The sequence below is a fragment of the Budorcas taxicolor genome, chromosome X (assembly GCF_023091745.1).
Source record: "Budorcas taxicolor isolate Tak-1 chromosome X, Takin1.1, whole genome shotgun sequence".
NCBI classification, from domain to species: Eukaryota; Metazoa; Chordata; class Mammalia; order Artiodactyla; family Bovidae; genus Budorcas; species Budorcas taxicolor.
In genome coordinates, this window is record NC_068935.1 from 67,696,040 (window position 1) to 67,711,307 (window position 15,268).

Genomic DNA, 15,268 nt, shown 5'->3' on the forward strand with positions numbered 1-15,268 from the left:
CCCCATGAATCGCAGCATGCCAGGCCTCCCTGTCCATCACCAACTCCTGGAGTTCACTCAAACTCATGTCCATCGAGTTGGTGATGCCATCCAGCCATCTCATTCTCTGTCGTCCCCTTCTCCTCCTGCACCCAATCGCTCCCAGCATCAGAATCTTTTCCAATGAGTCAACTCTTCGCATGAGGTGGCCAAAGTATTTGAGTTTCAGCTTCAGCATCAGTCTTTCCAATGAACACCCAGGACTGATCTCCTTTAGAATGGACTGGTTGGTTAATGCTTCTTAGTGTTTCCCTAAATAAGAATTTAAATAATAATATGTAATTATATCATTTGTCCATAAGAAGAATTTTTCGTTTGATTTCAAATACAGAAACAGTCTTCTCCTGACACCTTTATGAACACTTTTATTAAGGTTTAATTTACATAGAATAAAATCCATCCATTTCAAAAGTAGAATTCAATGGTTTGATTTAGTTGCTCAGTCATGTCCAACTCTTTGTGACACCATGGACTGTAGCTCACCAGGCTCCTCTCTCCATGGGATTTTCCAGGCAAGAATGCTGGAGTGGGTTGCCATTTCCTTCTCCATGATTTTTAGTAAATTATATGCAGTTGTATAATCATTGCCATTTCTAAAATTGAATTTTAGAATAATCACTAAAATCCAGCTGTAGAATATTTTTACCACATCAAAAAACTAAAATCCAATTATAGAATGTTTTCATCACTTCAAAAAATTTCCTTGAGACCATTTTCAGTCAATATCCACTCTCACCTCAAAACCTAGGCAAAAACTAATCTGATTTCTGACTATATAAATTTGTCTTTTCTGGGCATATCATATAAGTTGAATTATATAATATATAGTGAGTTTTCTTTTTGCATTTATCATAGAGATAATTTTGCTTTGGCTTTTTTAAAATTCTATTGAACAGGATAGTAACACTATATTTTCTAATTTATTTTTACCTTCTAAGTTTGTTTATGAAGTTTTCAACAGTCACAACTTTTGGTTGTAATTTTTCTGTTGTCAGATATACCGGCTTTTTTCCTATATGGTTTATGACTTTGGTGTCATGATTAAAAAGCCTTCCTTATACTACAATTAGGTAAACATACCCCATATATGCTTCTTGTTTCCTTATGGATTCATTTTTACAACTTGATATTTACCCCACCTAGAAATTGTTTTGCTTTAAGATGTGTGAAGAAAATACCTAATTTTATTTTCCAAATGATTATCCAAATGCCCCTACAATATTTGTTGAATAGTCCAGCATGTTTCCAGTGAGTCTGTGTAGCTTTGAAAATCAAAGATGATAGATAGGGAAACAGCTCAACAGTCATCTTGTTTAGGCCACCTGCCACTTGGAGGATATAAATGTCAAAAGGAAGCAGATGTTATGTGTGCAGACTGATGCATTTACCTGTGTGCTGGATAGGTGCCGTACCTTTATCCTACCATTTGAAGGAAATTTCAAAGTTGAATAATCAAGTGACTAGCAAAAGAGTTCCAGAAAAAGAAGAATTTCTCTTCTAACTAGTACTGCTACTGCTACTGCTAAGTCACTTCAGTTGCGTCCGACTCTGTGTGACCCCATAGATGGTAGCCCACCAGGCTCCCCCGTCTCTGGGATTCTCCAGGCAAGAACACTGGAGTGGGTTGCCATTTCCTTCTCCAATGAATGAAAGTGAAAAGTGAAAGGGAAGTTGCTTAGTCCTATCCGACTCTTAGCGACCCCATGGACTGCAGCCTACCAGGCTCCTTCGTTCATAGGATTTTCCAGGCAAAAGTACTGGAGTGGGGTGCCATTGCCCTCTCCATCTAACTAGTACAGTGCTTCTTAAATGGCCATGTCTCCAAGACCCATGTCTCCAAATTGAGCAGGTGTTACACTTCCTCACAGCCTGATGGTCTGACAGCAATCGTTGGAGTATTGCAGAGATGAATTTTAATGTACAATTTATAACAAAGAAATATGAAGATTGAAGAGAGGATGGAACTATGACAACTGAGAAGCAGAGATCCTGAGATCTGGCTTAGACCCAGATTTTCTAAAGTCTCCTTCTGTCAGCACCCAGTCCTACCTTACTGAAGACAGTGTTTCTGATCATTGTTGGACTATATCTTGCTATCTGTTCCCTCAGGAAACAGGAATCTTCACTGAAGAAAGAGAAATTAACAATGAAGAGTAAGACATCACAGGTGAAAAAAACATCATTTAATAAAGAGATCAAGCCCTGAGCCTTTGGAGTGGAAGCACTGACTCCAAGACCCCAGACTACAGGAGAACTCATCCTAGGGAGTATCAAATAGTGAGAAACTACACAAAGGAAACCACTTGAATAAAAGACCCAGAATCATCCAACCACCAGTAGTACCCTGTGCTGAACACCCCATCTAAACAACAAACAAAACAAAAATACAAACCCAATAATCAGCAGACAAGATTACCACCTCACTCAGCCTTGCCCATCAGAGGAAAAACAAACAAACAAAAACTCAGCAAAAATCTCACCCTATAAGAAGCTTACATAGACCACTGGGCAAACGTTAGGAGGGCAGAAACCAAAAGGAAGAAAAAATTCAACCTTGCAGCCTGGGAAAAGGAGATCTCAAACACAATAAGTTAAAAAAAAAATAAAGAAAAGTCAGAGAAATACTACACAAATGAAGGAATAAGCTAGAAACACAGAAGTCCAAATAAATGAAGAAAGAAAGTGAAAGTGAAGTCGCTCAGTCGTGTCCGACTCTTTGCAACCCCATGGACTGTAGCCTACCAGATTCTTCCATCCGTGGGATTCTCCAGGCAAGAATACTGGAGTGGGTTGCCACTTCTTTCTCCAGGAGATCTTCCCAGCCCAGGGATCTAACCTGGGTCTCCCACATTGCAGGCAGACGCTTTAGTATCCAAGCCAGCAGGGAAGCTCTAATAATAAATGAAGAAGAAATAGGGAAATTACCTGAAAAAGAATTCAGAATAATGATAGTAAAGATGATAAAAAACTGTTTGAAAACAAAATGAAGAAAATGCAAGAATCAATTAACAAAAACCTAGAAGAATTAAACAATAAACATGCAGAGAGTGGTCCTAAGATGGCAGAGGAATAGGATGGGGAGATCACTTTTTCCCCCACAAATTCATCAAAAGAACATTTAAACGCTGAGTAAATTCCACGAAACAACTTCTGAATGCCAGCAGAGGACATCAAGCACCCAGAAAGCAGCCCATTGTCTTCTAAATGAGGTAGGAAAAAACATAAAAGACCAAAAAAAAGAGACAAAAGAGGTAGAGACGGAGCTCCATCCCAGGAAGGGCGTCTTAAAAAGAGAGAAGTTTCCAAACACCAGGAAACACTCTCACTGCTGAGTCTGTGGCGAGCCTTGGAAGCAGAGAGGGCAACATAACAGGGAAGAAAAATGAATAAACAAAACCCACAGATTATGAGCCCAATGGTAACTCCCCCAGCGGAGAAGCAGCCCAGATGCCTGCACCCACCACTAGCAAGCGGGGGCCGGGCAGGGTGGTGCGGGCTGCATTGCTTAGAGTTAAGGACCAAGCCTGAATGCCCCGAGGACAATCTGAGCGAACTAACTTGGGTTAGTAAACCAGACTGTGGGATAGCTACCACGTGAAAAGCCCTAACCTAAGACACCACCAGGCCCACACACAGAACAAAAGACTGAACAGAGATAGCCAGCTGCAGACCATCCCCCTCTGGTGACAGGCAGCCAGAGCCAGAAGGGGGCAATTGCATCCCCAGAGAGACATTATGTACCAAACTGCAAGTGGCCTTCTTTGCTAACTAAGACTTCTTGGGGGTTCTGGACAGTCAACATCCACCTGAGAAGGTGCGCCTCTTATACACCCAGAAAACCGAGCAGCAGGGACAGGGGAAGTGATAAGTCGCAGCAACTGTGCTAGCCAAACACCTCATCACCTGAGCTGCTTGGACCTGGGAAGGGCACAAAATGCAGGCCCAACAGAGTCTGCACCTCTGAGGACTACCTGAGTGCCTGAAACAGAGCGGCTTAGACCTGGGAGGTGCAGGCAGCCCAGGGCCAGCCTCGGATGGTTCCTGGCAGAGCAACATAGAGCCTGAGCAGTGTGGGCAGGGAGGGCACATGCGCCGTCAGCAGGGCAGGCCCAGTGTGGCTGAGACACTGTGAACACATGCCAGTGTTATTTGTTTGCAGAGTCCCTCCCTCCCTGCAGCATGACTGAACAAGTAAGCCTAAAAAAAGTGTCCACCTCCACCCCTCCTTGTGTCAGGGTGGAAATCAGACACTGAAGAGACCAGCAAACAGAAGCTAAAACAGAGGGAACCGCCTTGGAAGTAACAGGTGCAATAGATTAAAACCTTGTCTTTAGTACCAACTACATAGGAAGGGGCCTATAGATCTTGAGAAATATAAGCCAGACCAAGGAACTATCCGAAAATGAACTGAATCCACACTGCCCACAACAACATCAGAGAAAGTCCCAGATGTATTTTTACTATTTTTATGATTATTCATTATTTTTATTTTTTTTTTAATTTTTAAGTCCTCTATTACTCCTTTAATTTTCATTTTTATAACCTACTATTACTTTGCCAAAAAAAGACCCTATTTTTTAAAGCAACTTCATATATATATATTTTTTTTATATATAATTTTTGTGACTATTTTTTTCTTTTTTTCCCCTTCTTTTCGTTAATATTGTATTTTTGAAAACCTAACTTCTACTCTAGATTTTTAATCTTTGCTTTTTGGTATTTGTTATCAATCGTGTACCATTAAGAACCAAATCTTCAGTACCCATTTTTATTTGGGAGCAAGATTACTGGCTTGACTGCTCCCTCCCCCTTTGGACTCTCCTTTTTCTCCACCAGGTCGCCTCTGTCTCCTCCCTCCCCCTTTTCTTCTCTACCCAACTCTGTGAATCTCTGTGTGTTCCAGACAGTAGAGAACACTTAGGGAACTGATTACTGACTGGATCTCTCTCTTTTTGATTCCTCCCTTTTATTCTCCTAGCCACTTCTGTCTCCTTCCTCCCTCTTTTCTTTTCTGTATAACTCCGTGAACATCTCTGAGTGATCCAGACTGTGGAGCACACATTAGGAAGTGATTACTGGCTAGCTTGCTCTCTCCTCTTTTGATGCCACCTCATCTCATCCTGGTCACCTCTATCTCCCTCCTCCTTCTTCTCTTCTCCATGTAACTCTGTGAACCTCTCTGGGTGTCCCTCACTGTGGAGAAACTTTCCATCTTTAACCTAGATGTTTATAAATGGTGCTGTATATAAGGAGAAGTCTTGAGACTACTGTAACAATAAGACTGAAAACCAGAAGCAGGAGGCTTAAGTCAAAATCCTGAGAACACCAGAGAACTCTTGACTCCAGGGAACATTAATTGACAGGAGCTCATCAAACGCCTCCATACCTACACTGAAACCAAGCACCACCCAAGGACCAACAAGTTCCAGAACAAGACATACCATGCAAATTCTCCAGCAACACAGGATCACACCCCTGAGTTTCAATATACAGGCAGCTCAAAGTTACTCCAAAACCATTGACATCTCATAAGTCATTATTGGACACTTCATTGCACTCCAGAGAGAAGAAATCCAGCTCCACCCACCAGAACACCGACACAAGCTTCCCTAACCAAGAAACTTTGACAAGCCACCTGTACAACCCCACCCACAGCGAGGAAACTGTACAATAAAGAGAACTCCACAAACTGCCAGAATATAGAAAGGCCACCCCAAACTCAGCAATATAAACAAGATGAAGAGCAGAAGAATACACAGCAGGTAAAGGAACAGGAGAAATGCCCACCAAACCAAACAAAAGAGGAAGAGATAGGGAATCTACCTGATAAAGAATTAGGAATAATGATAGTGAAAATGATCCAAAATCTTGAATTCAAAATGGAATCACAGATAAATAGCCTAGAGACAAGGACTGAGAAGATGCAAGAAAGGTTTAAAAAGGACCTAGAAGAAATGAAAAACAGTCAATATATAATGAATAATGCAATCCTACAGCTAAGTCTCTTCAGTCCTGTCCGACTCTGTGCGTCCCCAGAGATGGCAGCCTACATAGTTCCTCTGTCCCTGGGATTCTCCAGGCAAGAACACTGGAGTGGGTTGCCATTTCCTTCTCCAATGCATGACAGTGAAAAGTGAAAGTGAAGTCACTTAGTTGTGTTCGACTCTTTGCGATTCCATGGACTGCAGCCGACCAGGCTCCTCCATCCATGGAATTTTGCAAGCAAGAGTACTGGAGTGGGGTGCCATTGCCTTCTCCGAAATAATGCAATAAATGAGATGAAAAACACCCTGTAGGCAACAAATAGTAGAGTAACGGAGGCAGAAGATAGGTTTAGTGAAGTAGAAGATAGAATGGTAGAAATAAATGAATCAGAGTGGAAAAAAGAGAAACGAATTAAATAAAATGAGGACAATCTCAGAGACCTCCAGGACAATATTAAATGCCCCAACATTCGAATCATAGGAGTCCCAGAAGAAGAAGACAAAAAGAAAGACCATGAGAAAATACTTGAGGAGATAATAGTTGAAAAGATCCCTAAAATGGGGAAGGAAATAATCAAGTCCAAAAAACCCAGAGTCTCAAACAGGATAAACCCAAGACAAAACACTCCAAGACACATATTAATCAAATTAACAAAGATCAAACTCAAAGAACAAATATTAAAAGCAGCAAGGGAAAAACAACAGGTAACACACAAGGGAATTCCCATAAGGATTACAGCTAGTCTTTCAGTAGAAACTCTTCAGGCCAGAAGGGAATTGCAAAACATACTTAGAGTGATGAAAGAGAAAAATCTACAACCCAGATTACTGTACCCAGCAAGGAACTCATTCAAATACAAAGGAGAAATCAAAAGCTTTACAGACAAGCAAAAGCTGAGAGAATTCAGCACGACCAAACCAGCTCTCCAACAAATGCTAAAGGATCTTCTCTAGACAGGAAACACAAAAAGGGTGTAAAACTTGAACCCCCAAAGATAAAGTAAATGACAATGGGATCATACTTATCAATAATTACCTTAAATGTAATTGGTTTGAATGCCTCAACCAAAAGACAAGACTGGCTGAATGGATACAAAAACAAGACCCCTATATATGTTGTCTACAAGAGACCCACCTCAAAACAGGGGACACAAACAGACTGAAAGTGAAGGGCTGGAAAAAGATATTCCACACAATTATAGACTAAAAGAAAGCAATAGTAGCAATACTCATATCAGATAAAATAGACTTTAAAACAAAGGCTGTGAAAAGAGACAAAGAAGGACACTACATAATGATCAAAGGATCAATCCAAGAAGAAGCTATAACAATTGTCAATATATATGCACCCAACATAGGAGCACTGCTATATATAAGAAAAATGTTAACAAGTATGAAAGGGGAAATTAACAATAACAAATTAAAAGTGGGAGACTTTAATACTCCACTCACACCTGTGGATAGACCAACTAAACAGAGAATTCACAGGGAAACACAAACTTTTAATGATACAATAGACCAGTTAGACCTAATTGATATCTATAAGACATTTCAGCCCAAAACAGTGATTTTCACCTTTTTCTCAAGTGAACACGGAAACTTCCCCCAGGTAGAGCACATTCTGGGCCATATATATAGCCTTGGTAAATTAAAAAAAAAAAAAAAATTGAAATCATTCCAAGCATCTCTTCTGACCACAATGCAGTAAGATTAGATTTCAATTACAGGAGAAAAACTGTTAAAATTTTCAGCATATGGAGGCTGAACAACACGCTGCTGAATGACCAACAAATCACAGAAGAAATCAAAAAAGAAATCAAAATGTGCATAGAAACGAATGAAAATGAAATCACAACAACCCTAAACCTGCGGAACACTGTAAAAGTAGTGCTAAGGGGGATAGTTCATAGCAATACAAGCATACTTCACGAAACAAGAAAAAAGTGAAATAAATACCCTAACTCTACACCTAAAGCAACTAGAAAAGGAAGAAATGGAGAATCCCAGGGTTAGTAGAAGGAAAGATATATTAAAAATTAGGGCAGAAATAAATGCAAAAGAAACAAAAGAGACCATAGCAAAAATCAACATAGCCAAAAGCTGGTTCTTTGAAAGGATAAATAAAATTGACAAACCATTAGCCAGACTCATCAAGAAATAAAGGGAGAAAAATCAGATCAACAAAATTAGAAATGAAAGTGGAGAAATCAGAACAGACAATACAGAAATGCAAAGGATCATAAGAGACTACCATCAGCAAATATATGACAATAAAATGGACAATGTGGAAAAAATGGACAAATTCTTAGAAAAGTACAACTTTCCAAAAGTGAACTAGGAAGAAATAGAAAATATTAACAGACCCATTACAAGCATGGAAATTGAAACTGTAATCGAAAATCTTCCAGCAAACAAAAGCCTAGATCCAGATGGCTTCACAGCTGAATTCTACCAAAATTTAGAGAAGAGCTAACACCTATCCTATTCAAACTCTTCCAGAAAATTGCAGAGGAAGGTAAACTTCCAAACTCATTCTATGAGGCCACCATCACCCTAATACCAAAACCTGACAAAGATGCCACAAAAAAAGAAAACTACAGGCCAATATCACTGATGAACATAGATGCAAAAATCCTTAACAAAATTCTAGCAATCAGAATCCAACAACACATTAAAAAGATCATACACCATGACCAAGTGGGCTTTATCCCAGGGATGCAAGGATTCTTCAACATCCACAAATCAATCAATGTAATACACAACATTAACAAATTGAAAAATAAAAACCATATGATTATCTCAATAGATGCAGAGGAAGTTTTTGACAAAATGTAACATCCATTTATGATAAAAAAAAAAAAAAAAAAAAAAAACTCCAGAAAGCAGGAATAGAAGGAACATGCCTCAACATAATAAAAGCTATATATGACAAACCCACAGCAAACATTATCCTCAATGGTGAAAAATTGAAAGCATTTCCCCTAAAGTCAGGAACAAGACAAGAGTGCCCACTTTCACCGCTAATATTCAGCATAGTTTTGGAAGTTTTGGCCACATCCATCAGAGCAGAAAAAGAAAGAAAAGGAATTCAAATTGGAAAAGAAGAAGTAAATTCTCATTGTTTACAGATGACATGATCCTCTGCATAGAAAACCCTAAAGACTCCACCAGAAAATTACTAGAGCTAATCAATGAATATAGTAATGTTGCAGGATATAAAATCAACACGCAGAAATCCCTTGCATTCCTATACACTAATAATGAGAAAATAGAGAAATTAAGGAAATAATTCCATTCACCACTGCAACAAAAAGAATAAAATGCTTAGGAATATATCTACCTAAAGAAACTAAAGACCTATATATGCTGCTGCTAAGTCACTTCAGTCGTGTCCGACTCTGCGCGACCCCACAGACAGCAGCCCACCAGGCTCCCCCGTCCCTGGGATTCTCTAGGCAAGAACACTGGAGTGGGTTGCCATTTCCTTCTCCAATGCATGAAAGTGAAAAGTGAAAGTGGAAGTTGCTCAGTCGTGTCTGACTCTTAGTGACCCCATAGACTGCAGCCTACCAGGCTCCTCCATCCATGGGATTTTACAGGCAAGATTACTGGAGTGGGGTGCCATTGCCTTCTCCGAAGACCTATATATAGAAAACTATAAAACACTGGTTAAAGAAATCAAAGAGGACACTGATAGATGGAGAAATATGACATGTTCATGGACTGGAAGAATCAATATAGTGAAAATGAGTATACTACCCAAAGCAATCTATAGTTTCAATGCAATCCCTATCAAGCTACCAACGGTATTTTTTCACAGAGCTAGAACAAATAATTTCACAATTTATATGGAAATACAAAACACCTAGAATAGCCAAAGCAGTCTTGAGAAAGAAGAATGGAACTGGAGGTATCAACCTGCCTGACTTCAGGCTCTACTACAAAGCCAGTCATCAAGACAGTATGGTACTGGCACCAAGACAGAAATATAGATCAATGTAACAAAATAGAAAACCCAGAGATAAATCCATGCACCTATGGACACCTTATCTTTGACAAGGGAGGCAAGAATATACAATGGATTAAAAACAATCTCTTTAACAAGTGGTGCTGGGAAAACTGGTCAACCACTTGAAAAAGGATGAAACTAGAACACTTTCTAACACCATACACAAAAATAAACTCAAAATGGATTAAAGATCTAAAGGTAAGACCAGAAAGTATAAAACTCCTAGAGGAGAACATAGGCAAAACCCTCTCCGACATAAATCACTGCAGGATCCTCTATGACCCACCTCCCAGAATACTGAAAATAAAAGCAAAAATAAACAAATGGGACCAAATCAAAATTAAAAGCTTCTGCACAACAAAGGAAACTATAACCAAGGTGAAAAGACAGCCTTCAGACTGGGAGGAAATAATAGCAAATGAAGCAAATGACAACCAATATCAAAAATATGCAAGCAACTCCTGCAGCTCAATTACATAAAAATAAACGACCCAATCAAAAAATGGGCCAAAGAACTGAATAGACATTTCTTCAAAGAAGACATACAGATGCCTAACAAACACATGAAAAGATGCTCAACATCACTCATTACCAGAGAAATGCAAATCAAAACCACAATGAGGTACCATTTCACCCCAGTCAGAATGGCTGTGATCTAAAAGTCTACAAGCAATAAATGCTGGAGAGGTTGTGGAGAAAAGGGAACCCTCTTACACTGTTGGTGGGAATGCAAACTAGTCCAGCCACTATGGAGTACAGTGTGGAGATTCCTTAAAAAACTGGAAGTAGAACTGCCTTATGATCCAGCAATCCCACTGCTGGGCATACACACCGAGGGAACCAGAATTTTAAAAGACACGTGTACCCCAATGTGCATTGCAGCACTGTTTATAACAGCCAGAACATGGAAGTAATCTAGATGTCCATCAGCAGATGAATGGATAAGAAAGCTGTGGTACATATACACAATGGAGTATTCAGTCATTAAAAAAAATACATTTGAATCAGTTCCAATGAGGTGGATGAAACTGGAGCCTATTATACAGAGTGAAGTAAGCCAGAAAGAAAAACACCAGGAAACCAGAATTGAAATAGACACATGTACCCCAATGTTCATTGCAGCACTGTTTATAATAGCCAGGACATGGAAACAACCTGGATGTCCATCAGCAGATGAATGGATAAGAAAGCTGTGGTACATATACACAATGGAGTATTACTCAGCCATAAAAAGAATACATTTGAATCAGTTCTAATGAGATGGATGAAACTGGAGCCGATTATACAGAGTGAAGTAAGCCAGAAAGAAAAACACCAATACAGTATACTGACACATATATACAGAATTTAGAAAGATGGTAATGATGGCCCTGTATGTGAGACAGCAAGAGACACAGATGTATAGAATGGACTTTTGGACTCTGAGGGAGAGGGAGAGGGTGGGATGATTTGGGAGAATGGCATTGAAACATGTATACTATCATGTAAGAAACGAAGTGCCAGTCTATGTTCAATACAGGATACAGGATGCTTGGGCCTGGTGCATGGGGATGATCCAGAGAGATGATATGGGGTGGGAGGTGGGAGGGGGATTCAGGATTGGGAGCTTGTATACACCCATGGTAGATTCCTGTCAATGTATGGCAAAACCAATACAGTATTGTAAAGTAAAATAAAGTAAAAATAAAAATTTAAAAAAAGAAGAAAAATAAATAAATAAATAAAATCACTGTAAATTTTTTTAAAAAAATACTATGATTTGCATCTAACTTATAAAAAAAAAAGAAAACACCAATACGATATACTAATGCATATATATGGAATTTAGGAAAATGGTAACTATAAACTGTATGCAAGAGAGCTAAAGAGACACAGATGTATAGAACAGCCTTTTGGACTCTGTGGGAGAGGGAGAGGGTGGGATGATTTGGGAGAATGGAATTGAAATATGTATAATATCATATAAGAAACGAATCACCAGTCCAGGTTTGATGCAGGATACAGGATGCTTGGGGCTGGTGCACAGGGATGACGCAGAGGTATAGTACAGGGAGGGAGGTGGGAGGGGGGTTCAGGATGGGGAACACGTGTTCATCCGTGGCAGATTCATGTTGATGTATGGCAAAGCCAATACAATATAGTAAAGTAATTAGCCTTAAACTAAAATAAATACATTTAAATTAAAAATAATTAAATAAACATGCAGTGACAACACAATTATAGAAATTAAAAATACCCTAAATGGAATCATAGCAGAATATCTGAAACAGAAGTACAAATCAGTGAGGTGGAAGATAAAATTGTGAAAATAACTACTGAAGAGCAGAATAAAGTAAAAGAATGAAAAGAACTTAGGATAGTCTCAGAGACCTCTGGGACAATAGCAAACACATCAACATTCGAATTATAGGGTCTCAGAAGAAGAAGAAATAAGAAAGGGTATGAGAAAATTTTTGAAAAGATTGTAGTTGTCTTTTGGACTCTGAGGGAGAGAGAGAGGGTGGGATGATTTGGGAGAATGGCATTGAAACATGTATAATATCATATATGTAACGAGTCACCAGCTCAGGTTCAATGCATGATACTGGATGCTTGCGGCTGGTGCACTGGGATGACCCAGAGAGATGGTACAGGGAGGGAGGAGGGAGGGGGGTTCAGGATGGGGAACACGTGTATACCTGTGGCGGATACATGTCAATGTATGGCAAAACCAATACAATATTGTAAAGTAATTAACCTCCAATTAAAACAAATAAATTTATATTAAAAAAAAGAACATTTCCCCAACATGGAAAAGGAAATAACCAATCAAGTCAAAGAGGCACAAAGATTCCCATACAGGATAAACCCAAGGAGAAACACGCCAAGGCACATATTAATCAAACTAACAAAGACTAAACACAAATAAAGAATATTAAGAGCAGTAAGGGAAAAGCAACAAGTAACATACAAGGGAAATCCCGTACATTTAAGAGCTGATCTTTCAACAGAAACTCCACAGGCCAGAAAGGAATGGCAGGATATATTTAAAATACTGAAAGGGGAAAATATCCAACCAAGATTATTGTACCAGCAAGTGTCTCATTCAATATTGATGGAGAAATAAAAAAGCTTTTCTGACAAGAAAAAGGTAAGAGAATTCAGTATCAGCAAACCAGCTTTACAACAAATGTTAAAGGGACTTATGTAGTCAAGAAATAGAAGAGAAGAAAAACGATCTAAAAAATCAACCCCAAACAATTAAGAAAGTGGCAATAGGAACATATATATCAATAATTACTTTAAATGTAAATGGTTTGAATGCTCCAGCCAAAAGACATGGACTGGCTGAATGTATACAAAAACAAGACACATATATATGCTGTCTACAAGGAAACCCACTTGAGACCTAAAGACACATATAGACGAAAGTGAGAGGATGAAAAAATATATTCCATACAAATGGGAAGCAAAAGAAAGCTGGAGTAGCAATTATCATATAAGACAAAATAGACTTTAAAATAAAGAATATTACAAGAGATGAGGAAGGACACTACATAATGATCCAGGGATCAATCCAAGAGGAAGATATAACAATTGTAAATATCTATGCACCCAACATAGGAGCACCTCAATACATAAGACAAACACTAACAGAAATAAAAGGAAAAATTGACAGTAACACAATAATATTAAGAGACTTTAACACTCATTCAAACCAATGGACAGATCATTAAAACAGAAAATGAATAAGGAAACACAAGTCTTAAATTGTACATTAGATGAGATGGATCTCACTGATATCTTCAGGACATTCCATCCAAAAGAAGAAGAACACACCTTCTTCTCAAGTGCACATGGAACAATCTCCAGGATAGACCACATCTTCGGTCACAAATCAAACCTCAGTAAATTTAAGAAAATTGAAATCATATCAGGCATCTTCTCTGACCACAAGGCTATGAGACTAGATGTCATTTACAAGAAATAAACAGTAAGAAACACAAACACATGGAGATTAAGCAATACATTTCTAAATAACCAACAGGTAACTGAAGAAATTAAAAGGGAAATCAAAAATGTTCTAGAAACAAATGACAATGAAAACATGATAATTCAAAACCTATGATATACAGGAAAAGCAGTTCTAATGGGGAAGTTTATAGCAGTACAATCCTACCTCAAGTAATGAGAAAAACCTCGAATAGACAACATAACTTTACACCTAAAACCACTGGGAAAAGAACAAAAAATCTCCAAAATTATTAGAAGGAAAGAAATCATAAAGATCCAAGCAGAAATAAATGAAAATGAAATGAAAGAAACATTAGTAAAGATTAATAAAACTAAAGGCTGGCTCTTTGAGAAGAGAAACAAAATTGACAAACCCTTAGCCAGACTCGTCAAGAAAAAAAAAAAAAAAAGAATCAAATCAACGAAATCAGAAATGAAAAAGGAGAAGTTACAGCAGACAATGCAGAAATACAAAGGGTTATAAGAGACTATTATGAACAACTGCATGGTAATAAAATGGATAACCTGGAAGGAATGGACAGATTCTTAGAAAAGTTCAATCTTCCATGACTGAGCCAGGAAGAAAGAAATTATGAACAACACAATTACAAGCACTGAAATTGAAGCTGTGATCAAAAATCTCCCAAAAAACAAAAGCCCAGGATGAGATAGCTTCCCAGGAGAATTCTATCAAACATTTAGAGAAGAGCTAGTGCCTACCCGTCTAAAACTCTTTCAAAAAGTTGCAGAGGAAGGAACACTTTCAATCTCATTCTATGAGGCCACTATCATTCTGATACCAAAACCAGACAAAGACAACATGAAAAACGTAAACTATAGGCCAATATCACTGATGACCATAGATGAAAAAAAATCCTCAAGAAAATTTTAGCAAACAGAATTCAGCAACACCTCAAAAAGCTCATACACCATAATCAAGTTGGGTTTATTCCTGGGATGCAAGGATTCTTCAATATACAGGAATCAGTTAATATGATGAACCATATTAATAAATTGACAGATAAAAACCATCAGATAATCTCAATAGATGCAAAAAAAGGCTTTGACAAAATTCAGCATCCATTTATGATTAAAACTCTTAAAAATATTCATAGAAGGAACCTACCTCAACACAGTAAAGGCCATATATGATAAGCCCACAGCAAATATTATTCTCAATGGTGAAAAACTGAAAGCATCCCCCATAAGATCTGGAACAAGACAAGAGTGTACACTATTACCA

General features: G+C 38.4%; 1 protein-coding gene across 1 annotated transcript in view; it reads left to right on the top strand.

Annotated features, from left to right (window-relative positions):
- HDX (highly divergent homeobox) overlaps positions 1-15,268 on the top strand; it is a 218,134-nt gene that overhangs the window by 140,949 nt on the left and 61,917 nt on the right. The gene's annotated exons all lie outside the window — the stretch shown is intronic.